At 36.8% G+C, this 24,785-nt stretch overlaps 1 long non-coding RNA gene across 1 annotated transcript in view; it reads left to right on the top strand.

Moving 5' to 3' along the window:
- LOC140843489 (uncharacterized) overlaps positions 1-24,785 on the top strand; it is a 405,490-nt gene that overhangs the window by 218,737 nt on the left and 161,968 nt on the right. The window contains exon 2 of the long non-coding RNA XR_012121316.1: positions 8,605-8,711. This is a non-coding gene — a long non-coding RNA (uncharacterized lncRNA). The remainder of the gene's footprint in view (positions 1-8,604; positions 8,712-24,785) is intronic.

Here is a 24,785-nt window from a genome sequence, read left to right as displayed (position 1 = left end):
GTGTGTATGTGTGTGTGTGTGTGCAAGGCAGAATAATGGGGGAGAGAAACAGAATTTATGAATCGTTCTAGGGTATGATTTGGACCTAACCTGATTTCTAAAATAGCCTGACTTCGATTTTCTATATATGAAAACTGCTAAGCAATAAGCCTTTTTGTTTAATTTTTTTAATCAAACAGTATTTCTTTTAAGTAGTTTTTGTAGGAAAAGAAGGTATGAGAATTTGCCAAAACATAATTGTCATTAATATACTTAGTGAAAACTATAAACTCAAATAGTGTTATTACTACTCAACCCAAAAAGAAATTGGCTGAATTTAAAGGCCAATTTAAAATTTAAAAAATTACACCCCATGTTTGTAATGAATTTTTAGAAATATGGTTTGGGGATTGTACCAAGTTTTCCTTCTCCTAAAGTTTTGCTTCTCCTAAACATCCCCTAAAACATCCATGGATAGAGAGAAGAAAGTACAACACATCTCTGAAGAATAATGCCTACAATGACAGTTAACTACCCGAACCACAGTCGGTTTGTGACTTTGCTTTATGACTGGATGGTCCTTCATGAAACAAAATAAAAAGTAAAAGAAGGATGAAGGAGGTGGGAAGGATGGAGGGAACATTGAAGGGAAAAGTAAGGGAATAATGGAGGGAAGGAAAGAGACGGGCATTAAAAGCATTTCCCACAGTAACCAGGAAAGGGGCAGGGGATACAAGCTTCCCAGGGAGAATAAGTGGTTTTTAGGGCTGAGGAATGGGCCCTCAGAATGGGGGGAAGTGAGACAGTTTGTGTGACAGTTTGTCCCAACTTCTGGTCTCCTCTCCTATGACAAGCATCAGTCTTCCCTGGCTGAGAAGTTCTTGGGGACGGGATGTATGACAACTGAGTTCTTCTTGGAGGATCTGACTTGAGGCAGACAGAAGTTCACAGAAAACCTGTCCCTGTAGTTGTTTTTCAAGTGCCTCAACTCGAAATAACATACCAAAGTGACATATTTTGGGGTGTTTTTTCCTGAACTCCAACAGCTATACTTTGGGGTGGCATGTTCTGTTACTCTTTACATGCAAGCATAGGTACTGCCAAACTGCTTTCCATGGGGTTTAATGTAGGCAAATGCCTGCTTCAAGATGCAGTGTCATTAAACCTTTAGGTTTTTTGCTCATCTACTGGTGGATGTTGCACGTCAGTGTGGTTGTCGTTTGTGTTGCCCCTTTGACTAAGTCTGATCATCTCTTCCAACCCTCAGGAGCTACGTGTATTATCCTGTGCCTGTCTTGAACTCAGAGCACTTACTGCTTATTCTACTGGGAACTGGTCTTTTATTAAACAGTAGTAGTAGAAGTACACATTTCAGGGAGAGTGGCCTTCTGATGTTGATATCAGATGCAAATAGATTTTTTCCCAATTTATCATTTGTCTTGCAACTTTGCTTCTGATGACTTTTTCCTCCCCATAGAGAATTTAAAATTTTGTAAATGGTTGTATTTACCAATCTTTATTCTCAGCTGACTCATAGTAGAAAAACTTCCTCATTCCTAATGCTTTTGATAATTCTCCCACAAATTTAGTACTTCGATGATTTTATTTTTTTTAATATTTATATTTTTGATCCTCTCACATTTGTTCTGGTTTAAGGTAGGAAGTATGTATCAAAGTTTGTGTCGTTGTTTTCCTTCAGAAGGTTATACAGCAGTATGTAGTATTTATGGAGTTCTGCAGCTCTTCCCTTTTCCAACATACTCATTTGATGTGACAGCTAATACCAAATTAAGTCTCTTTCTGGATTACTAATGTGTTTCATTGGTCTAGTTTTCTATATTTATGCCAGAATCATGAAATTTTGTTTTTGGCTATATAATGTTTCAATTTCTGCTGTTTGTTATAACTATTCACTATTATTTGTTTTTCTAGAGCTTCATAAGTATTTTTATTTGTTCACTTTCTTCCATATAAACTTTCAAATCAAGACATTTAGTAAAAAAGAATCCCTTCTGATATTTTTGTTGGGATATTGTTCAGTTAATAAGTCAGCTAATGGAGACGTTATTTCATGATGTTGAGAGTCATCCTATCCAGCACCACAATAAGCCATTTCTCTTGTGAATGTACCTTCTGTGCTGAGAAGCATTAAAAAATTACTTCATCTAGTTTTTGGTCATTTATTAGTTTTATTCCTATTTTATGTCAATATGCATATGAGTTTGTATTTTGTCTGTGTGTATGTATATTTAACATTTATACACATATATTTAAATGTAAAATATAGCATACACATGTAAAGTTTTATAAAACTTTAACAGACAGCTTAATACATCATTAAATAGTGGACTCCCAGATGACCGCTACCCAAATGAAGAAACCTTAGCTACAGTGTAGAGTGTGGTGCTGGAGTTAATTTATTTTAATTGTTTTTGTGAATGTACAATTTTTTGGATGGCCATTCAAGTAGTTTTCAGTATTTGGCTATTATGAACCTTGCACCTATGAATGTTTCTGTATGATATTCTACTCCTCACGTGCACCAGCTTTTCCAGTGTCAATACCTAGGAATGCAACAGCTTCAAATGTATCAGATAAATCTAGACAATTTCCCCCAATACCTATCACTAGGCAAGACCTCAAATTTAAAAACTCCCTCCAGGTATTTATTTGCAAATACTGCAGAGTCCGAAATGCTTCAGCATTTATAAACTGACTCATTGAACAAATGTGAATTTCTCAGTGCCGCCTCTCTCGGTGATCGGGACCAGTAACGGGGGAGCTGATGCTGACCCCACCGTCTACCTCACTTCCTTATCAGCACCCTGTGTGGATTTCCCTTCTCTACATCTCTTGAATGGGTTGGTTTCCTTCTCATCTGAGGCCAATCCCCTGATTCAAACTCTCCCCATCTGTTACCTAATCCGTCCTGTGAGACCTCTGATGGTCTCTATAAAGAGTTCCTACTCTGTCCTTTCTTGCCAATGCTCTTCCTTTCTTCACAAGTGATCTACTAAAATACCAAGTTTAATTGGGTCATAAACTTCACATAAAAGTATACTGCTCAGAGAATAAAAAAGAATTCTTCACATGACTTTGAAGGACAGCATGACCTGGTCTCCGACGAGCCCACTTGTTCACCTCATAGAACTCTCTTCCTCAGTGTCTGTGAGGTCCCTTCAGTTTAATCCTAGTGCTTAAGAATCACGACACTTTTCCTTCCTCGAAGCCTTTCACATTCTGTTCCCTTTGCTCAAATGCATTTCCGCCTTTTATCTATTTAGCTCCCATTCATTCTTGCTGTCCCATCTCAGCTGTCACTTCCCCAACCAAGTTTTCCCTGACTCCTCCCCCAAGACCAGATCTGGGTCTGCTTAATCTATACTTTGTACTTATATCTTTGTACTTTGTATTTACTTTTTATTTACATCTGTAATTGTTTCAGATTACATTATAAGTCACATATAGATAGGTTTCTAAGTAGATGTTTTCCTTATCACATAGAATATTTAATATTTAAAAAAAGAGCTTTATTAGAATTTAAATATAGTCATGTCACGCTTCTGCATACAAAAAAATACATTAATTGAAATAAATTTGTTTGATATTAACTTCATGTTCAGAGTCCAAGTCTTCTGAATCACTTTTGGCTTAAAATTATTAACGTCCTATTTTTTCACATAATACCGTGCTATGTGCCATCAAAAGCATTGATGATACAGCATTTCTTAAAAGAGTACTCCATTGTTGTCTTTTATTCAATGTCAGCAAGAAATGCCTGACAAATTAATGTTTGACACCTTAACAATAGTCCTGTTTGATGCATAAATCTGTCACACCTGCTCCACGTTGCTTTGATTTTTTTTTTATCCATTTCTAGCTATTTGGCAATTTATGCTGACATTAAGTCCATTTCTTATGGTGCTACCTGCAATCCTAACTTGAGCAAAATGCGGTAGCATTTCAGGCTTCTGGATATCTTACTTCCTTAGGTTTCTTAAAGCCCATCATTATTACTTTGCAAGAAATTAAGAAATTGTGATCATTTCCCAATGACAAATATCATCTTAACTGATATTAAATTTACTCCCTGTTGCTTGAGTTCCATTCTTTTCTGTGACACAAAACCTGTTTTGATTTAACACTGAGTCATGAAGTAATCTTTTAAAATACATTTTATTTGATTACTAAATCCCCATGTGTGGAGCCAAAAGTACAAAACTAAGTTAAAAGTGAAGACACTCTAATTAGCCTTAACCTATCTTTAGCCATGTAAATCAGTAAAAATTATGTTCTCTCTGTGGCCTAGTTGATGACAATTGTAAGACACCTTTGGAGTCAATGTATATTAAAATGTGAAAATGTATACCTCTCCTGTGTGATAATATAAGGCATTTTTCCATCTGTAAAGTTTGGCAGGTTCACACCACTACTAGAAAATAAGTCTAAAGGACCAGGTACGCATAGGTAAGAAAAAAGCAAGCAAAGCAAAATATTAACATGTGACATGAAAGGATTCAGCTTGGTTCTAATTCCCTTCCTTTTTATATGGATTATATGCAAATATCTTTTCAATGAGCACTTATTCATTTATAATCCAGGTATAAATGTCTTTATGTGGTTATAAGTAAATTTCAAAACTCCCAAATCAATGTAGAGTCTCATCTGCCTTTCTTCGTCCACTGGTGAAAGGCCGGCTGGGGTGTGGTCCCTGCACCCACCAGCGCCTCCTCTGGTGAACAAGGACTGGAGGGGATGAAGAGGCTCCCTTCTCAGCTCCCCAACACTCACGATTCCGGGCCTGGGATTGCCACATCTTAACAATAAAGTTAAGCAATTTACACAAAATACCTGAATGTTAATTCCAAACACTTCCCCCTCACTAAAGTCAAACATTCCAGAATGAAAGAAGTCACTCTCACCATGATGGCACCGTCTTACTCAGCACCAGCTATGCAGAGAGTAGTCGCCCAGCATCGGCAAGTAACTTGGGAACGGCAGCAGGACAGCCCCCTGCTGTCCCATTAAACTTCAGTTTGGGCCTCCGATGGTAATGCACGAGAAAATGAGGGTGAAGACGAAGGTGTTCATGGCAGCACTGAGAAATGAGCACGTCAGCAGGGACAGCATGTCACCGGCCATCAGGCGAGGACACTGAGGCACCCCTGCGAGGCAGAAGTTAACACATCTGGCAGTGGTCTCAGCTCTCTCTAAATATTTTTGCTCACCCTTTAACCACATCTATCAAAATGCTCAGGATGTCATAAGTTCAATTCCATGTTAAGTGATCTTGAAGATTGGTTGAGATAATATTTAAGACAGTTTTGAAAAGGTAAGTAACTTTGTGTCCAATCGCATATTAAAATATCTTAGACAACTAAAATATTTAAACCAACATGGAAGTTATGTAAACCTTTATAGATAGATACATGAAATATAATGAATGAAGTGAAAGAGACCCTGGCCTATATTTGAATTTGAAATTTGGATAAGAAAAACATATGTAGTAATATGGAAGAAAGCTAAAAATCTGGCTAAAAAAATTGGAGAAAATAATCCAGTAAGGGTTCACAGCACTAGTTATACAAAATAATTTTGCAAATATAATAATGAAATGTAAAAAAGATGAAAAAATATTGGCTCAGACAAAGAAAATATCACATCTTGGGAATATGCTTTATTTTTATAACCAGTGCAAATTTATTTAGATGGATTCCAATAAGCAACTTCACAATTGATTTTTGTAAATCCAGCTCTTTTAAGATGTGAAATACATAAAACAAAACTCATGTTTGATGGCACACAATTCAGTGGATTTTCATATATTCACAGCATTGTACAGCTATCACCACTACCTAATATTCTCATCAGTTCATTAGCAGCCACTCTCCATTTGCCAATACTCATATCCTGCTAATCGTTAATCTGCTTTCTATCTCTATGGATTTGCCTCTTTGGACATTTCACATAAATGGAATCATATAAAACGTGACTTTTTAATATCTCCTTTCACTTAGCCTTAACTTTGCAAGATTCATCCACATTACAGCATGTACAAGTACTTCATCCCTTTTTATGGCTAAATACTGCTCCATGGTATGTACATACTACAATTTTTCATCCATTCATCAATAAATGGGCAATGGGATTGTTTCCACTTTTGCCTATTATGAGCAGTGCCACTACAAACTGTCATGTACAAGTTTTTGTGTGGGCATATATTTAGAATTTTCTGGGCACATACCTAGGAGTGGGATTGCTGGGTCATACGATAGTCTCTATTTAAATTTTTAAAGAACTGTCAAACTGTTGGACAAAGCAGGTCCTGCGCCATTTTACATTCTTCCCAACAATGTAGTGGGCTATAATTTTTTCCAAATTTTCATTAATATTTATAATTGTTCACCTTTTTGATCATACCATCGTGGTGGGGGTAGGATGATATTTTGCAGAGGTTCTCATTTGCATTTCCCTACTGACTGATGACATTGAGCATATTTTCAGGTGATTATAACCCTTTTTATATCTTCTTAGAAGAAATGCCTACTTGAATCCTTGCCCCTTTTTTAATTGGGTTACTTGTCTTTTATTTTTGAGTTGTAAGAGTTCTTTATGTTATTTTTTTTGTATTTGTCTCTTATAGAGATATTTTCTATTTTCTCCTGTTCAATTGGTTGTCTGTCATTTGCATAAGAATGTCCTTTGAAACACTAAATTTTCAATTGCAAGTTTAGTTGAAATGAAATAAAGTTTAAAACTGTATAGATCGTTGATGGAAAAAATGGTAGTTTACAAAACAATATGTGCTATATGAATTACTTTGGGCAATAAAAATACATGAATGTCTACAAGGATATAAAATGATCCACAAGTGTTAACAGAATCTCTGAGTGGTTGGAGAAAAAAATTTCATCTTTACCTCTTTATATTTTCTGTCTGTCATGTTTATGTAGTTGTTTGTGTAATAAATGTTGTTTTAAGTAATGAGAAAACAAAAAAATGAAAAATACATGAATCTTCATATAGATAGTTCCATTACCTTATTTTGCACAGATTTAGTTGCTGCCAATGCTATGTTAAAAATATTTTAAATGCAGGGATCTTGTTGCAAGAATTTAACAATACATTGGTAGAAGAGCCCTAAGAATATAAATACCTTTCAATTAATAAATTCTAAAACTAAGACACCAAGAAACATACAGAAACAACTACAGATAACAATAGCATTTATTATGTAAAAGCAAAAGGTAAACATTTGATGGAATGAAAATTGACAAAATAAGTCCTAAAAACGTATACTTAATTATTCGTGTTTATCTTCAAACTTAATATATTCCTTTGCATTAAAAAAATTGTAGAAGAAAAAAGAAAAAAAATGAAAATATGGAGTAGTGAATTGAAGCCTAGAAGAATATTCATGGACTCCGGAAAACTGGTGCCATATGGATGAATGGGTTATAAACCAAAGCAAACGAACTGCTTGTTGTGGCCTGAAGTATGGGGATTCGCGGTGGTCTAATATATTTTTTCCAGAACTGGTAATCTTTGTTAAGTTTATTGTTTAAAAGAGACAAGTGACAGTGCTACAAGGCACTTTCCAAGTTTTCAAAGTTTAAGAAATTAAGGCTCTGCACAGATTGGAGCTATATCACTATTATGAAAAAATAGGAATTATGTGAATGAAATATGGGTAAAGACTACATGTTCCACCAATGCCTATGAAATCCAAAGCTGTCTAGCAGAATAGGTGGATAAATGGGCCACATAAGCTTTGGTAACTTGTTCTATTATTATAAACGCTCTGCTTTCTTCCAAATATTTGCAAATTATACTTTACAGAGGTTAGAAACTATTTCTAGATAGGGCCAGATAAATATTTTCTGCTTGGGAGCCATAGGATCTGTTTCACAAATACTTGCCTCTCCTTATTACAACATGGAAGTCACCAACGAATGCCTAATAAATGTGTAAATCCATTTATGTAATAATGTGTCCCAATATCACTTTATTTATAACAACTGGCAGGCCAGATTTTGCTTATAAGAGTAAAAATTTCCTGACCCTTCTCCTAAGATGCTTCTGTCATGCCTAGTGTGTATTTTTGAAGGCTAATTTTTCTTATCATTATGTCAATATTTCCAGTATAATTTGGAGACCATAACATTTATCCTGGTTGGAGGGTGGGAGTGAATTGGGGGGAAACACACATACTTACATATACACACAATAAAACAACCTAATAAATTACTATGTTTTAATTATAAAATAAAATCTACATGCTCAAAGCTCAAAATTCTTCTTTTGAAATAGTTAAATCATTGCCAAATGGGGTCATAATGAATGTAGACATTTTTATTTGGTATAACTGTTCACTAAAATTGCTTTGCATTCTTGACCAATAACTAAATGTTTGAAAATAACAATGTCTATTTTTAATATTTTACAAAGCCAATTTTTTAAATAACCTGAAACACAGTTTTATAAATATAGTATATGATAATTGTCATTGAAGTACTCATTCGTAAAAAAACACTTAGCTAACGATGAAGTAAAGTTATATTAAACTAGTATTGGTACAAATGTGTGTACCCTACATTTACAATTTTCTATTTATTTCTCTTAAAGGAACATTTTCCATGAGTATTATGTGGTAAGACAGCAGAGATGCAGTAACCACTGAGTCTCATCTAACCACCATATCTGGGGAATGCAGGATACACATCATCTTAGAAGTAAGTGTTGATGCCAGTGAACAATACTTGATTATTACTTATGGTTCATTGAAATATCTAGTCAGAGCCCAACTTTTGTACATATTGATAAGTGTAAAAGATTTGGGTGAAAAGTTAAATATAAAAATAAAATGTAGTTTGGACATTTTCCCCATATTTATATTACCCATACTGCTACTATTTCCATGGAAGTTCTCTAATGGGCGATACTGAAGATGCATAGAGTCGTGAAGATTTTATACATTTATTCTCTGATTTTGGATGTGTTTTTTTGAGATATTTTCCATGTAGGAAATTGTAATGGTCAAATCCTCAGTAGTTGCCACCCACTGAGTACCTACTTACCACATGCCAGAGATTGTGCTACCACCTTTCCATAGATGCATTTGCATAGTCTCTCAGCAAATCTAAGGGGTAGCTGCTGTTATGCGGCTTCAAAAAATGAGTTTTAGTAAAATAAGTAACGTCAGCAGGTTCACCGTGACAAGCCCAAGTTCAAACAAATATACAGTCTAAGCATGTAATTCTTTGCAGCATGTGTTATATCTTCATAAGCATCCTGTCATCTTTAACATTTGCATTTGTTATCTGTGGCTGTTTGAAATTACAGCAGATCTTTTCGATATGAACCAAAGTGGAAAGTTTCTGTTTACTGTGACAGAAAAGCCAAGTTGTCACGTGTCTTCCACTTACTATTTTAAAAATCAAACATAAACTATTAAAAAAAAAAACTGACTCAAACTGAAAACCTCAGAACAAGTGTAAATGGAAATGAAGTAAAAAGATGATCTCAGTGTATTTCCTACAGCCCTTAGTTGCTATCAGTGATGACAGTCCTGGTGTCCATCCTTGTTTAATGGAAGATTATGAATATCATGTTTCAGGTGCATTCAGACATTGATCCTAGAAATTTCAGAAGGAAGCTAGGTTCTGGCATTTGCTTATATCCCAGTGAATTCAGTCTTACTTTGTGTGTAGATAAAGATATTATTGGAATAAATCACTTCCAGGCTAGCTGATTTCTTGATACATTTGAGGACAATAGTTTCATACCTTAAAAAAACAATGAATGGATGTAGAAGTTTTCCCTAAACCCATCACTCTTGGAAAACCATAGTCTTTCTGATTAGTACTTCTGGTGACCACAACAGCTTCACAACTAAAGAAAAAAAATTAGAAGACAATAACATATAAGCAAAATGAGATAGTTGGAGGAAAACTGACAGCAAGCTTCTCAGGGGCCATAGTCAAATAGGGGCTGGGGCCTGGGCTGTGGGATTGGAAAGAGTGATAGTAAAAGAGGAAAAGAGCACAGGAGAGAACTGTGTAATCAAGTCACAGACAGGGCTCCCGTTTATGTCAACATTCTCCAGTTGTATTGCGATTATAATTATTATTATCAGTATTATGTTTATAATTTGGCTCCCAGGTGCACTAAATTGGATAATTTTAATCTTTGGTTCAGCGTTATCATTATTAATGATCCATTTCGTTTTGATAAATCTTTGCTATATAGTGGTATTTGGAAGTAAATGATTTCTTGAAATAAGCTGGAAGACAAACATGCTCTGAGGAACAGTATATTGGAAAAAAAAAACCTTCAAAGACTACAAATCACAATTACAACTTTAATTAGAAGTGAGGCTTTGATTCTCCCCTAACACCCACCGGTTACTGAGAGTTCACAGAAATATAGCTAACCCAAATGTAATTAATGAGCAACAAAGAGATATGCACTAAAGGGGCAGCATCGTGGTAAAGTTAGACCCGTTTATCATTGTTATGTAGCATTACTTACTGTCTAGCGATGCTGTTTGGCATGCCATCCACTGCTAAAAAAGGTTTGAGGAGCTTTTCCCTCACATATAGGCATGTTATTATATTGAAGAGCATTTCTTTATTTCCTCTTTTAAAGAATTTGAGTGGTGATATAACAATGATGTTCTGATCTGTTCCCTCAGTAATTTAGTTACTGCTCCATTTCTGTGAATCACAGCCAGGTAATTAATCTTTTACCTAGGAGACAGCACAGGTGATGTTAATAAAACACAGGAACAAGAACACATTCATAGAAGAGAAAGGACAGGAAAGACCTGTTTTAGGGTATTATTAAAAGAGGATGTTTTGGCAGGCATGAAGAGAAATACAAGTCTGATATCAGTGTATGGAATATCTCATTACTGCTTAATAGCAGTGTACAGAAGGCACACAGGGAGTGGCATTTGGCTCAGAAGAAAAACATTTTTTTTTAACACAGCAAAAATAAGATGGGAAAAGCATTAATTAGTTTGTATGCTCCATGTTTTGCCTTCACGTGGACAGCCTTTCAAGGGGTTGGCAGCATACTCCATGGCCCGGACAGCACCTCTTTTTCCCAAGATACACTTTATTATAATTAAGGGCTTGTGAGTAAGACGAAGTGATGTGGGCATGCTCATTTTGATTGCAATGACTGATTCAAGGGGGAGGCAATTCCGACAATCCCCGTGTTTCAGCCTAAATTTGATTGACTTTCTGAAAGTGATTTGCATATCTTGAAATGATGAAAAAGAAATAAGCTTTGACATAATTCTTAGGTAACCTGTACCTATTTTACAAACCTTTCATCATTTTTGAAATGACAATTTTTGATGCATATGAACTGCTATCATGGCTGGAAACAGAGGGAGCAAATGCCATATAGTTACCCTGAAGGTCATTTTTCTTCTAAAACTCAGTACCAAGACTATTGCAAGAGTAAATGGGGACACAGAGCTCATAGAAGAGATCCCAGAAACATACATTTTATTAACATACATAAGTGATGCCATATGATGCCAAAAGAGGGGATTGAGTGAAAAGTTTATCTCATGATACATGCCAAACTCAATTTTTTTCATTCGTATATTGAGAGGCTTCACAAGGAATTACTGAAAATGCTCATCTTATCTGCTATTTTCCTCCTTTTCAAATATATATTTAAATAGGCAACACTAATACGTTCTTCCTAGAAATATGTTGTCATTTTTCCTCAATCCATTAAAATTTGCAGTGTTCAAGATCTGCTGATCCTTTAAACCGTATATGGAGGCTCCAAATGGAGCTTTTCATAGAGTCATTCTATAATTATTTTTCTGCATAAAGTGCCCTTAACCTTGGTCTTGAAGCTAGAAGTAACGAGGTGGGTTTATATTTGTAATCCCCCTGATTCCTTGTAGTGAGTTGAGTGCTAGACTGCGTCAGCCGAGCAGGTGCTGCAGGACACCGTGAGAGTACCTAGGGAGGTCACAGAGCCTCTGGCTCTCAGTTCCTTTATCTTTAGGAAGAGACAACAACGCTAGGTGATTTCCAAGGTACCCAGTAGGCCTTAAACTATAATGTCTATTCAATTTATTTACCTTGTAATGGCAAACAAATCTATCCAGTATGTTTTTCCACACATCACTTTCATGTTTAAAGTCTTGGGATTCAAAAAAGAAATATAAACTTCAAACACTGCTCTTGTAATCTAATGGTCAAAATCTCAATAGTTTATTTTTTTTTGAAATCACTTCCATATTGCTAATGTTTGTAAGGAAAACAGGTGTTTTGCATTGATTTTGCAATGAAACAAATCTTGTGAAAAATAATTCTTCCATGATAACTGTAAATATGTAACATGTTGTCTATCAAAATGGTATCTTTGTTGTAATAGGAAATGTTAGGGAAACAAAGAATAGGGAAAACACTGAGAGATCGTGTGACAAGGGCCGTGGTCTCTAGAGGATGCTGACATTTTTTACTCAGGGTCAAATGTACTAACACAAATCTTAACTGGAGCTGATGTTCAGTACAAGAAACGTGTCTCATTGATGGAAAAATGGCTACATGATATGAAGGTATTCAGATACTCCGTTTTCAGAGATACTAACAATTTTCCAAACTGGCTTGTTCGTTTTCTAGTTAATTGTCCATATGCAAAGTTCACCAGTTCTCCAAGCTACAATTCTTAGTCACTCTCTGTCAATTAGACCCAGATGGCAAAATTAAAGGGCCTTCACATCATGGCACAACAGTAATTTTAGTTCATCAAAGATCCTTACCCCATGCCGGTTTTTCACAATTAATATTGAAGTTCCTGTTGGGCAAGTGCTTCACGAACAATGACATGCACTCTGTAGTGAGAGGATCCATCTTCTTGTCAAAGCTGATGGAGAAAAGAAAAGTAGTCCGGGGACATGATAATTACACGGTGCCTGAAAAGGTGGAAGGTGAGACACTAGAGATGGGAGGGACGATGAAGGAAGCTCTCACTGCCAGAGAATTCTGAGAACAACGGAGAGCAAAGTCCTGGCTGTGTTGCGGTCCCCATGTCAAAGAAAGGCTGAAGAGAAAAGAACTGTAGGGTTTGGTTTGATTTTAGATGCAAAATTAATAGCAAATATAGACTACTTAGAGAATGAAAGCCATCAAAGAATCAGAATTCTTGAACAATGCAGCTTAGCTTTAAGAAGCAGTGTCTTCAGACATAGATATTTCATGTAATCATTCCGAATTAGCTACTGTTTCTGGTATGGAAGGAAAGTATCCAATTGTGAAAAACTGTATTCTCCTACTAAACTAGCCAGGGGGCATTTTTCATTAGTTTAAATTATAACAGCTACTATATTAATTAGCACAATTACCATGGATTTATAGATGAGAGAGCAGAGAAATTCATTCTTGCAACAAAAATAAAACGATTGGTTTTATAATTTCAGTTTCAACTGAGGAGAAAGAGTTCCAAAGAAATCCACTGACTGAAGATCCCACAGTATGTAGGAGATGAATTTGGGGTTTTAAATACATCTTCCGGCACCAAGTTCAATGTTTTCTCCCCCAAACCAAAACTACTTCCCAAATTCTTAAGGAAAGACATTATTCTGTGTTCCTGCATTTAATATTCTGTCCCAGTGATGTTTAAAAGTGTTGAGAAGGGATAGTAATCATTTGCAAAGCAAAGAAAATACAATATTTTATTCCATATTCCTTCCTGATTTTAATCCTACAGATAATGTGACATCAATCATAACTTACAGAAAATTCTGATGATCTTTGTTCAGGATAATTATATTAATAGGAATAAGAGAGCAATCTCCAAAAGTGAGTTTTTTTCTTATAAATCAAAGATATGTAACAATCTTTCATAAATGTTTGGAGAAAAGCCAAAGAGAAAAGAAAAACGAAAAAAAGAAAGTTTCATGTTTTGAATGAAATTTTCATGTGAAAATACAATTTATTTTAGAAGAATTAAAATATAAAGCAACAGATTCCTTTTCTATTCATTCATGACTGATTTCTTCAGGAAACAAAAGATTACATTGACTTGCCCGTTATTCAAAATAGAAGTATTTCCTGCTCAATTCATCAGTATTAACTAACATTTTCATCATTAAAAGAGAGATGGCAGTGGTAGTGAAGCTGATGCTAATGATAAAGGGAGGGATGATAATAAAGTTAATGATAATAATCAGTGGCCTAGCGTGGGCCAAGAATTGTGCATAGAAATTCACAAAAACCAGGAGGACTCACTGTTATTATCCTCATTTTAATGAGCGGGCAGAAGGGTCAGAGATTGTCACTTAAGCAGAGAGATTAAGAGATTGTTCACCCCCCTTTCCCTCCCCAGTAAACCTCAGGATTGAATTCAAACTCTATGTCTGCCTCTGGAGCTCCCCCTTTTCCTGCGAATCGGGTTGTAAAACAACCACAAACAAGAACAAAAACAAAAACATCATATAACCCAATATTTAAAATCATCTAAACTGAGATAATTAAAAGAAGTTTTGACTTAGCAAGAGCTTGAATCATTGGAGTTTTATCTGAATTTTCCTCTGTATTTTGTGTACAAGTCAGACATACATATTATATTAAAAGCTAACAACAGTTATTTTCAATTTATGTCATTAATTGAAACTGCCACAGATATGTAGTACATTGTGCTGAAAATTTCCCCTTAAGAAAGTTTCAGGATAAAACTTATTCCATCTAGCTGGAAAAGCCTTTTCCTCTCACTGGCAGAATTACTATCAGAATTTTTATTCATTCTTTATGACAGAGCCTAAGTATTACTTCCCTTACATTTTATTTTTAACCCTTCAGATGTGTGTACCTGTGCTGCGTCTAATATCCTACTGCGCCTGTGTAGAACTGCAGCATATATTCCTTGCATTGCCTCTTCCAGCTGTAGATGGGACTCTCTCCCCCTCTAGGGTGTAAGCCAGAGGCCTCTGAGGACAGCAGCCTAACTACTCACGAGCCATTCTCAGCGATCACCACAGTGTGGTCATAGTAGATTCCCAATTAATGTTAGTTAATTTGCGGTTCATACCCAAAGAGCTTTTCACAAAGGGCATGCTTAAAAATACATGTCAAAAGTTGAGATTATTTCTCTTCTCTTAATTTCATTGTGTTTTTGACATCGTTTATAATATACTTTTCAAACTGAAGTATTAAGAAAATTACCCGTTGACTTTGCCACATTTTCCTACATCTTAAAAAATTAGAAACAGAAAAAATCACAAGGGGAAAATAGACTTCAATCTACAATAGCTGTGAATTAGATCCATAGGAAAGTGTAGTAAGACTTAATATTTACATGGACAATTCTATCAAGATGGGATAACGTGGATTTTTAAATATTTTTGTTTATTGTTTGCCTCTGCTCCCAACCCTGCCCCCCCCAAAAAAAATTAAGGGGCTATGCTCTAAAGAATGCAACTAATTTAATTTTGACAGTATTTGTTCTTTAATGCCTTATACCCATACTCTGAGTTCACCTCCTCTCCAGAAGTTTAGGAGAAAGACTTTGAAATGGAACAACAGTTGAGGACCAATCACAGGATGAGAAAAAAATAATAATAATGCTGATTTCTTCAATTTTTAGGAAAAAAGAGTCACCAGAAAAAAAAATATGCATAATTGTGTAAGTCATTTTCAAATTATGTTCTCCACCTCCTGTGTCTACATCTCAGCAATGAGATAAGAGAAATACGAGTTAATTGTAAATAAAGTGAAACAGCATCACTATTATTATTTATTAAATAGTGTAGCCCTTATATTTTTTCATGTCATTCTTTGCATTAAGTGGTATAAAATGAAGAGCAGTGAAATAACTGAAGAAACAGTGCTACCTAGAAAGATGTGAAGAGACATCTGTGATAGCTTGAGTTTTTTTTTTCAAATCGGTATGGGTGTGAGTTCTGGGACTCTTCTCACACATTAGCATTTTCTCATCTCAACCAAAGAGCAAGCCGCTGAGTTATTAGGTGTGTGACACCCTCCTCAAAAAGCTCCTTGATATTTGTAGCTTTTTATTTCCTCATGAAAAACACTGTGAAAATCCTGACCCATTTGGGAGCGATTAGACCTTGACTCCAGTGCAGGCTTCCACTTCAGTCGGATCGATGGTTGTCTGTCGGACGTGATGGTGAGACCCTGTGGTACTCAGCAGGCTTGTCATAAAATCTGAAGTTCAAAGTTCTAGGGTGATAGATCAATCACGGTGAGAAAATGTGAAGTGAATGCTTTACGCCTGTTCTTAAGGCAGAGTGTGGCTCACTGACAGCAAAATGGGGAAGGACTCCAGTCTTTTTCACATCTCAGTCTCAATAAAATCTAAATAAAGCGAGTATATTCACAATGCAGTAAGTACAAAAGAAAAAAGTCCCACCCTCAAAAATTTTCTGTTAAATACTCAACATAAAGTAGAGAAACTTTACTTGATGGCTCTAAGGCTCCCAGATTTAATTTGTAGAAAGAACCTTAAAGGGCAAATCTTAATCTGGATTGAAGTCTTTAGGATCTTCCAGAAGATCAGGGAAAGCATGGCTGGTGAGCGGTTTTCCCAGCAGACTGGAATACTCTGGGCAGACATTTCACAAAATGAGATTCCTCTGGCAAAGTTAATAACGAACTGCAAGGAAAGCACATGCCAGAAATACTAGAATGGTCTGCAGATACCCCAATTGGAGTCTTCAGATGGTGCAGCACCCAGTCAGCTTGTTCCCCCTGTGCTGTGATATTGCCGAGCCGTGTGCCTGTGACGAGAAGGCACACCGGGTGGTCTCAGCCTGACCCACAGGGACGGAGGACATCAACGTCAATAAAATCATAAAAAACACTAAGAAAGAAAGGATTAGAAAAAATGATTCCTGGGTTTTATTATAATGCTTTAATCCATGTGCCTTAAATCTGATATTCGGGAAAAATAGTGTTGTGATACATAGCGAGGTTTACTGCTAGTTATTTCTATTGCTTTCTAGAAGGCTACTTCATCCACGCCTTATTTTCAGAGCCCAGTGTACTTGCTGGCACATAGACTATATCTACATTTACACCCGTATCTACATTTATGTCAATATCTCCTTCTAAAAATATATGTAGAGATATAAAAATATATATCTACATCTTTAACTAAATAATACTATCTAGAGAACTTTATAGACAAATATATCTAACTATACATAGACACATTTACATATTTCTAAGGAGAAAATCTAGAAATGAAGGCATATGGATTTTTATGCTATTTTTAAAAAAGCATTCATCAATAAATTTAAAGAAACGCAATTAATCAATGAGATAGCATGTGGGGGTTTAACAGTTTAGTCCAATTGGAATGCAGGGTGACTAATGCTCGTAAGTCAATGAAAGTGGCTTTCTTATTCATTGATAAACCACATCAGAAACAACTTGGCAGTGAGCAGACGCAGTGTGAAGTGGTCATGTATCCTTCTGTCCACTGATTATCTATCAGGGAGCTTGTCTTAGAAAATACAATTAGAAGAAAGGCTTTGTGCGCAGAGAGGTTTATTAGGTCATTATTTATGTTGCCAAGACTTGGAAACAATTTAAATAGTTAATTATTTTATGAGTAAAGTAATTGGTAAATTCTCATTTATGTTTCAATTACAAAAGATTGGTAAATTCCAGCATATAACTGAATGGGTTAGTATATAGCCATGAAAATAATGAGTATTGAAGTTGTGATATGAGGAGCATTTTAAATAAAATGTTAAATAAATGTAGTCAGAACAATGTATAAATAATGTGATATATAACTCTTAGTGGCAAAATAATGGGAAAACCCTAAGTAAAATATGGTCATTTCTGGATAAAGGTCAGTGGATAACTTTACTTCTTTTCCTTTGTTTTTGTCCTTTTAATTGACTCTTATGCCCCAAATGTTCTCTACTGCCATGCATTGTTTTATATTAGCATCATATGATTAGAATTGTATTATTGTTTGAAGAAGGTATGTTTCCCTGACAAATATTTATTAAGTGCTAGATGTGCTGAAGAGAAACCAGTTTGGTCCTTGCCCCCTGTATTTATAATAGAGGTGGAGTGTGGTAAGTTTGGACTAGGATTCCAAGAGCGGCCCACTCAGGACTCATGAAGGTTAGAGCCGTGCCTCCTGAGCTGTGTGATGGATGGGGGGGGGGGTACCTGACCTCGCCACTCCCCACCCACCTCACATGTAAAATAGAGATGATACCGGTACGTATGCTGTGAGGACAAAGTAACACAGTTCATTTACAACTAATCTCACACAATGTGGCACCTCCGAGGATTCCAATTGGCACTCCTTACAAGCTCCGTGCTGGCATGGAAATGGAGAGAAGTTAATGGATATAAACAATTTTAGAGGATAAACCAGACTGGGATGTGAGGGGAGGAAAGTGCTCAGGAATATATAGCTCTTAGGGCTGGAAAGATGATGGACACACTCCCTGAAAATGATACACAGGGTGAGGACTCATTTGAGGGACAAGGTCATGGGCTTGATTTTCAAACATGCCGAGCATCCGGTGCCTCTGTGATGACCAAGTGGAGGCCCTGGGGGAACAGTATCACGTAGAGTCTGGCATGGGTTCCTGCTGACATGAGCTGTCAGGGGGGCTGTGGAGTCTGGAGGAGGGCAGACCACTGAGGGCGAGACCCGCACAGGAGCAAGGTGAGCGGCCTGGACCTGAGCAGAAAGAAATGCAGTGCATGATGTCAAAGGTCACGTATGAGCCTGCAAAACGGGGACGTGGGTGCCATCGTGCATTGGGCTGATAACATTCCAGCTGGGTTGATAAAGGTGAAAGCGCAGTAAGAGTCCACTTCAGCCAGCCCCTGGCTCACATCTGCCCAATTCAGTGAAAATAAGCGTGTCCCCTTGCTTCATCTCTAAAACCCCGGTGCTCACTTCTGGGCTGAGGAGCATGAGTGTCCTCACACGGTCAGCTTGTTCCCCCAGTTGTGCTGCCCACCACCCCCGAGCACAGGTGCCCCGTGAAGGCACAGCTGTTCCTGCCGCACTAGCAGCTTCTCGTGGGTGTTGCTCTGCTGCCACCCTGCTGCCAACGTCTACTACTCATTATAATTTACCTCCTGGTGGGACAGCGTCCCTATTCAGCTCCTCTCCCCAGAACTGTGCTGTGACCTTTTTAGGGCTTGAGGCTACAGATGCTTCTATTTCTTTTTTTGAATATTAATGTTGAGTTAGGGAATTCAGGCAAATGAGATGACATAGCAAGTTACTCCTTATGGTAGACAAATACAAAAAAAGGTACAGACTGTTGACTTTTTTAAAATCAAGATTAACATATATATTAGAAAGTAATGACATCAGAAAAAAATAAGAAAAAGACAGATCCATAATCCTTAAAAAAGATGTTCAGAATGTACACTGAGCCTCTTAACCATCTATACTGGGGAGTCAGGTCAAAATGAGACATGGGAAGCCAGCCAACCCCGGGTGTGTGCAAAGACGTCAGTGTGTAAGGTCTGGTATTCAGAGGTCAGATTAGATTCAAATAATCGGGAAGCATAATGAAACACTGTGGTGTCTGGTCTAATTTGACACTATAAAATGGACAAATGTTGTGTGTGGCTCCTATGAGCAGAGAATCCCTCCAGACATGATCCAGGCTAACCACAACAGCAAATGAAAGCACAGGAAGGCAGAAGCTAGTCCTTGTTGGGAGGTTGCTGCACCAGTCATGCGTATTTGTGTTTGCATGTATTTATTTATTATAGAATCTGACCTTATGAATTAGCACCTAGTGGCAATTTCAACTGGGACTATGCACAGATCATTTGAGGAAGTAATTTTAAAGGTATTAATTAAGTTCTAAAGGGAGATTCTCAAAAAATGCAAATGAGCAAATTTAAAAAGTTTCTCTGCGTGCATTTGGCCACCTGCCTTCTTGTTTAGCCATGTATTTTCACAGCCCTGACATATAGCAGTGCATAAATTAACATAAAAGAGCATGTCTGTAACTGACATCATGTATATTTTTTTCTCCTGTAAAGCATTATTTTTCCTATTTGGTTCAGATGATTATATCTATTTTTTTTTCCTGAACTCAGTGTTTCTTTTTAAGTGTAAGGTTTATTTTCACACTTCTGATTGCCAGAGGAAGAGGAAAGAACATCACACACTAGACATTCAAATCCAGACATTATGCAATCACAATGACAAGGATTAATAAAGATTAATGCGGTTCCCACTTAAAAAGTCCTAGCACTTTGGCAGTACCATTGCTGGGCATGTGAGGAAAAAATAATTATCATCTGCTCTTGAAATGTGCTTTTTTTGTTGTTGTATAGCACATTGCTGTCCATACTGGCAGTCTGTTTTTATCAAAGTGTGCTTTAGCTACTGTTTTCCAAGAAGCTACTGCTAGGTAATAGGATTTATGACGGAAGTTTCCCTGTATCAGTGGGAAAATATCGTTCATCAAATAGTCAATTTGTTAGGTTTCCTACATTTATTTATTTATTTTTTGGTATCATTACTTGTATTTTACAATGGAATATACAATTTATTTTAAAGAAGGCTTCATCATGCTACTTCAGACTTCGTTATTAATAAAAATTTTATCAAATAAGTTGAATCTTCCCAGGGTTTTTTTTCTGTTTTTTTTTTTCCATTTTTCAAATACTCACTTATAAGAAGCATCTGTCCAAAGAGCTTCTCATTCCCTCCTGCCAGAGTGGCAATTTGTAAGAATGTCCAGCTACTTGTTTTTATTGCGCAAACGCAAGGCAGTCTGTCTGAGGCTCTAGCATAAAGGCAGTGCTAATAATGTAAGCAAAGAAGCATGAAAATGCCAACAGATACAAATTCCTTCCCCACCCCCACCTTTTTTTCTGCCTTTCCCCTTGGGGAAATAGGTCAACTCAGTATATATTGATTGAGACTCTGTGATACTCATTTGTCCTGTGAGTGAAAGAATTGTTACACAGCATTTCAAAACAGGGAGGAAAGGATTTCCTTATTTGCAAAGGACATGTGCATCAGCTCCCTAGGGTCACCGTAACAAAGCACTATGAACTGGGTGCCTGAAATAACAGAAACGTATTGTCTTACAGCTCTGGGTGCTCAAAGTCCAAAATCAAGATGTCAGAAGGAGCGGTTCCTTCTGAATATTGTGAGGACAAGTTTGTCCACGCCCCTCTTCTAGCCCCAGGTAGCCTCAGACACTCCTTGGTAGCAAGCATTCCCCCTCTTCACGTGGCCTCTCTCTGTGCATGTACGTCTTGTGTCCAGACTTGCTCTCTCAGAAAGTGAAAAGTTTTGATTTGGGCTCACCTTAATGGCCTCACTTGAGCTTGATTACCTCTATAAAGATCCTCTTTTTAAATAATGGTGCGTTCAGAAGCGCTGGGAGTTAGCATTTCAAAATATTTTTTTAGGGGGACAAAAATTCAACCCATAGGGATCCATTTCCTTTAACATTGTTATTCATGGATATTATCGATAACCTTCCCGGAATCAGCATCCTCCTTCTTTTCCTCCTTATCTTGTTTCTATTAATTTTCCTGCAATCATTTAACCTTGATATAAAATATTTTCAGAGATGGACAAATATCTTCTATTTTTTAAAAGAGTATTTTTATTCCTGTGATTCTTTTCATCTTACAAGAAACAAGGAAAGAATATGCATGTCTGATTCATTGAACAAATTTTCATTGAGCGTCTTCTGTGGGAAGATACTGGGGATGTCATATGACCAAGAGGGGTACACAGGATCTCCCTATAAGTAGGCAAAGGAGAATGGGGTCAAAGGGCGCTCTGCAGGGTCAGACTGTGAGGTTCAAAATTTGCCTCTACTAGTTGCATAATTTGGGCAGGTCACTTGTCTTCTTTGCTTTGGTTTTACAGCACTGTAATATTGATGCTCACATTGATGAGGCTAATAACTATAACAATACATTATAATGCCACCTCCTTAAAAGCATCATTGTTGGTATTAAGTGAGTTAATCCATGGAAAACATGGAGAAGGAGAAGTAGGATGGAAGAAAGAAAGAGAAACTTGACCTGGGTATAGAATTTCAGGGAGACTGATTGGCGAGGAACAGTGCTGAGATAATTGTAAGATGAGAAAGATTCAGATTGAGAAGAAAGAAAACGTCAGATACGTTTGCAAAGGGATATGATTTGGGTTCTCTCAGGTTCTCTCTATTTTTTTTTTCAGGCATAAATAGAGATTTCTTTGCTGGTTTTGTTAGTCTTGTTTGCTGGCATTCGGTGATAGTGGGGAGCACTGGTTTGTTGAAAGTTTAATATTGGTTAGAAACCTGGGATTCAATAAGATACCACAGGTGGGGGGCAGTTAGACCAGCTAAAAGGTAGTTTTAGAATAGAAACTGGATGTTCTGAAAGCAAAGAAATTCTTTTTATTCAGAAACACATCCATCGAAGGCCAGGAGATTGAAATGGGTTGGCCCAGATGGGGTCCCTTAAATATGAGCCAGTGTAAACAGCAGACTCTGGAAGAAAAAAATCATTCTGATATTGCTGTTGAAAAAATGACTCACTAGACTTGTTTGATAACATGAAAATTTCTAATGGGACACAGGTTTTCCCTGGCTTTGAAACAGTGTATTCCTAATTTAAGGAGAAGTAGAAACTTTACAGAGTATTTTTGCTTTCTGTTACATACTATTAGAAACTAATAGTTTACTGTTACCTAAATATCATCTAGACAGAACATCTTCATCTCATCTAAGATTTGTTAAGTAAAATAGGAGTTACATAGGTATTGTAAATGATATTCTATCAACTGTTGAATCCTGAAGTAGTGTATTGTCACAGGTGGAGGGTTTTTTTTTTAAGGGACCATTCTTGCTATGACATTTTAATTTTAGAGCAACAAGAAAGGGTCTATCTGCTGTCAGTCAACAAATGTTCGCTGAGTACCTCTCATTTCCATTGTGTGTCCTGGAGCGGGGACCGTCATGGTGAGCAAGCAGAGACATTGCTCACCGCATGGACCATATGTGCTGGAGGAGCTTACACTGCATGGGGCAAAATGATTCCTTTGCTAGAGTGGTTATTTATTTATAAATTTTTTAGTCATATCACATAATTATGGTACAGTTTTCTTAAGGAAACAACATTTGGTTTAATGAAGTGTGTGAATGACCCCTCATTTCCATATCGGTCCACGTCTACTGCACTGCGATCCCTCTTCGCATCAGTCCTACTTACTTTACAAATCCTCTCTCCATCTCCATCTCGATTTGCCTGGCTTGGGTGTCTTTTTTTTTTTTCTCAGCATAGCATTAAAGGGGAATGTCTTAAAAACCTCTAATAAAATAAATTCTGTAATATTCATAGATGAATTTGTTTTTCTTTCTAAAGGCAATTACATTAAAAAAACAAAAATTACTTGTGGGGGCTAAAATCCCTCCACACTTAGGCCGGAACCCCTTAGCAGTAGCAGTTCACTTACCGTGGCCTGTCCTGGGTAACTCCTTCTCAGATCACCTGTTTCTCCACATGTGTGCAGTTTGAACCCTGAAAGTTGATTTATTTTCATGACTCTGTGATTGGTAGTAGTTATTTGGATTCAAGTTGTGTAGATGAATACTAATTGATTAACAAAAAGAAACACTATATTTAGAAGAATTTTTTGCTAAGTAAACAGATTCTGGCAAATCCTGGTTTTATGAATTTTTAACTCCCCATCCTTTCCAGTTTTATGAGTGGCTGGATTATTATTTTTCCTATCCTATGAAGATTTGGCCTTATTTCTAGCTATTATTTCCTTTTACAGAAGAAGCTACTTAATGGATTGTTATCCATTGCACTTCTCAGGACCAATACTTAGACCCTTTCACAGACATTCCTAAGACTCACTAATGTTTTCAGAGCAAAGATCAATGCTAATTGACACACCCAACATAAAAAGCATTATAATTATCCAGGAATGTAAAATACTCTATGGATATAGTGCTTATATTGGCATTTTGTTAAGAGATTAACAAAGTATGATTCACATTTTTATAAACCTTTGAAATGAACATTCACCACAGTGAATTGCATTGTTATTGATATATTTTTCAAGTTTCAAAATCTAGAGTCTCATTGTGAACCATCCTCAAATTATTCAACATCATGTCTTCCACATGTGAACTAAGCTTTATGGAGTCTGTGAAAGGGCATAATTATAAATTATTTAAATACTCTGTTTTAGGCTTTAAAGAACAAAATCCAATAACACATTGTATGCAGTTACTCTAGTCCAGGCCTACCTAGTAAGCAACACAGGATGGAGCGTGTATATATGGTCTAGATTATCCCAAGTTTTTAAACTTCTTAAAGCTCTTTTCAGTCATGGAATCAGTAATTATTTTGCAACAATTCACTTCATGTATTAAGTAAATGAACCTCTAATGCAATCCAAGTGATCTTGCTGTTACTTGAGTAGAAAACTAAAATTCAAAAAACACATATCGCATAATTGCTCTTGGATATATAATCAACATAACAAATGTAAAAAAGTCCAGAAACATGTTTTTGCTTTTTCTCCTCAAACCTGCCTGTCCTGAAGGAATTTTCCCGGTAAGGGATGCCTCCATTCAGTGGGTTTCATCCCCCACCCTGCTCTTTGGCTCACTTTGCGCAGCCCGAGCACCAGCAAAGACTGAACACCCTACGCCTCTCGTCAGGTACCCGGTCTGGCTGCTTCTTAACCCCTGCTCCCCTGCCAGGCTGGGCCTGGCCGCCTGAACTCTCCCTGCCAAGGTCTGGCTCATGGTCTCCTCGCCACGCAACGGCCAGCCTGAGCCTGAA

The sequence above is a fragment of the Manis javanica genome, chromosome 9 (assembly GCF_040802235.1).
Source record: "Manis javanica isolate MJ-LG chromosome 9, MJ_LKY, whole genome shotgun sequence".
In the NCBI taxonomy this organism is placed as follows: Eukaryota; Metazoa; Chordata; class Mammalia; order Pholidota; family Manidae; genus Manis; species Manis javanica.
Note: the sequence above shows the minus strand (reverse complement) of the source record. Positions and strands in the feature narration are given on the sequence as shown.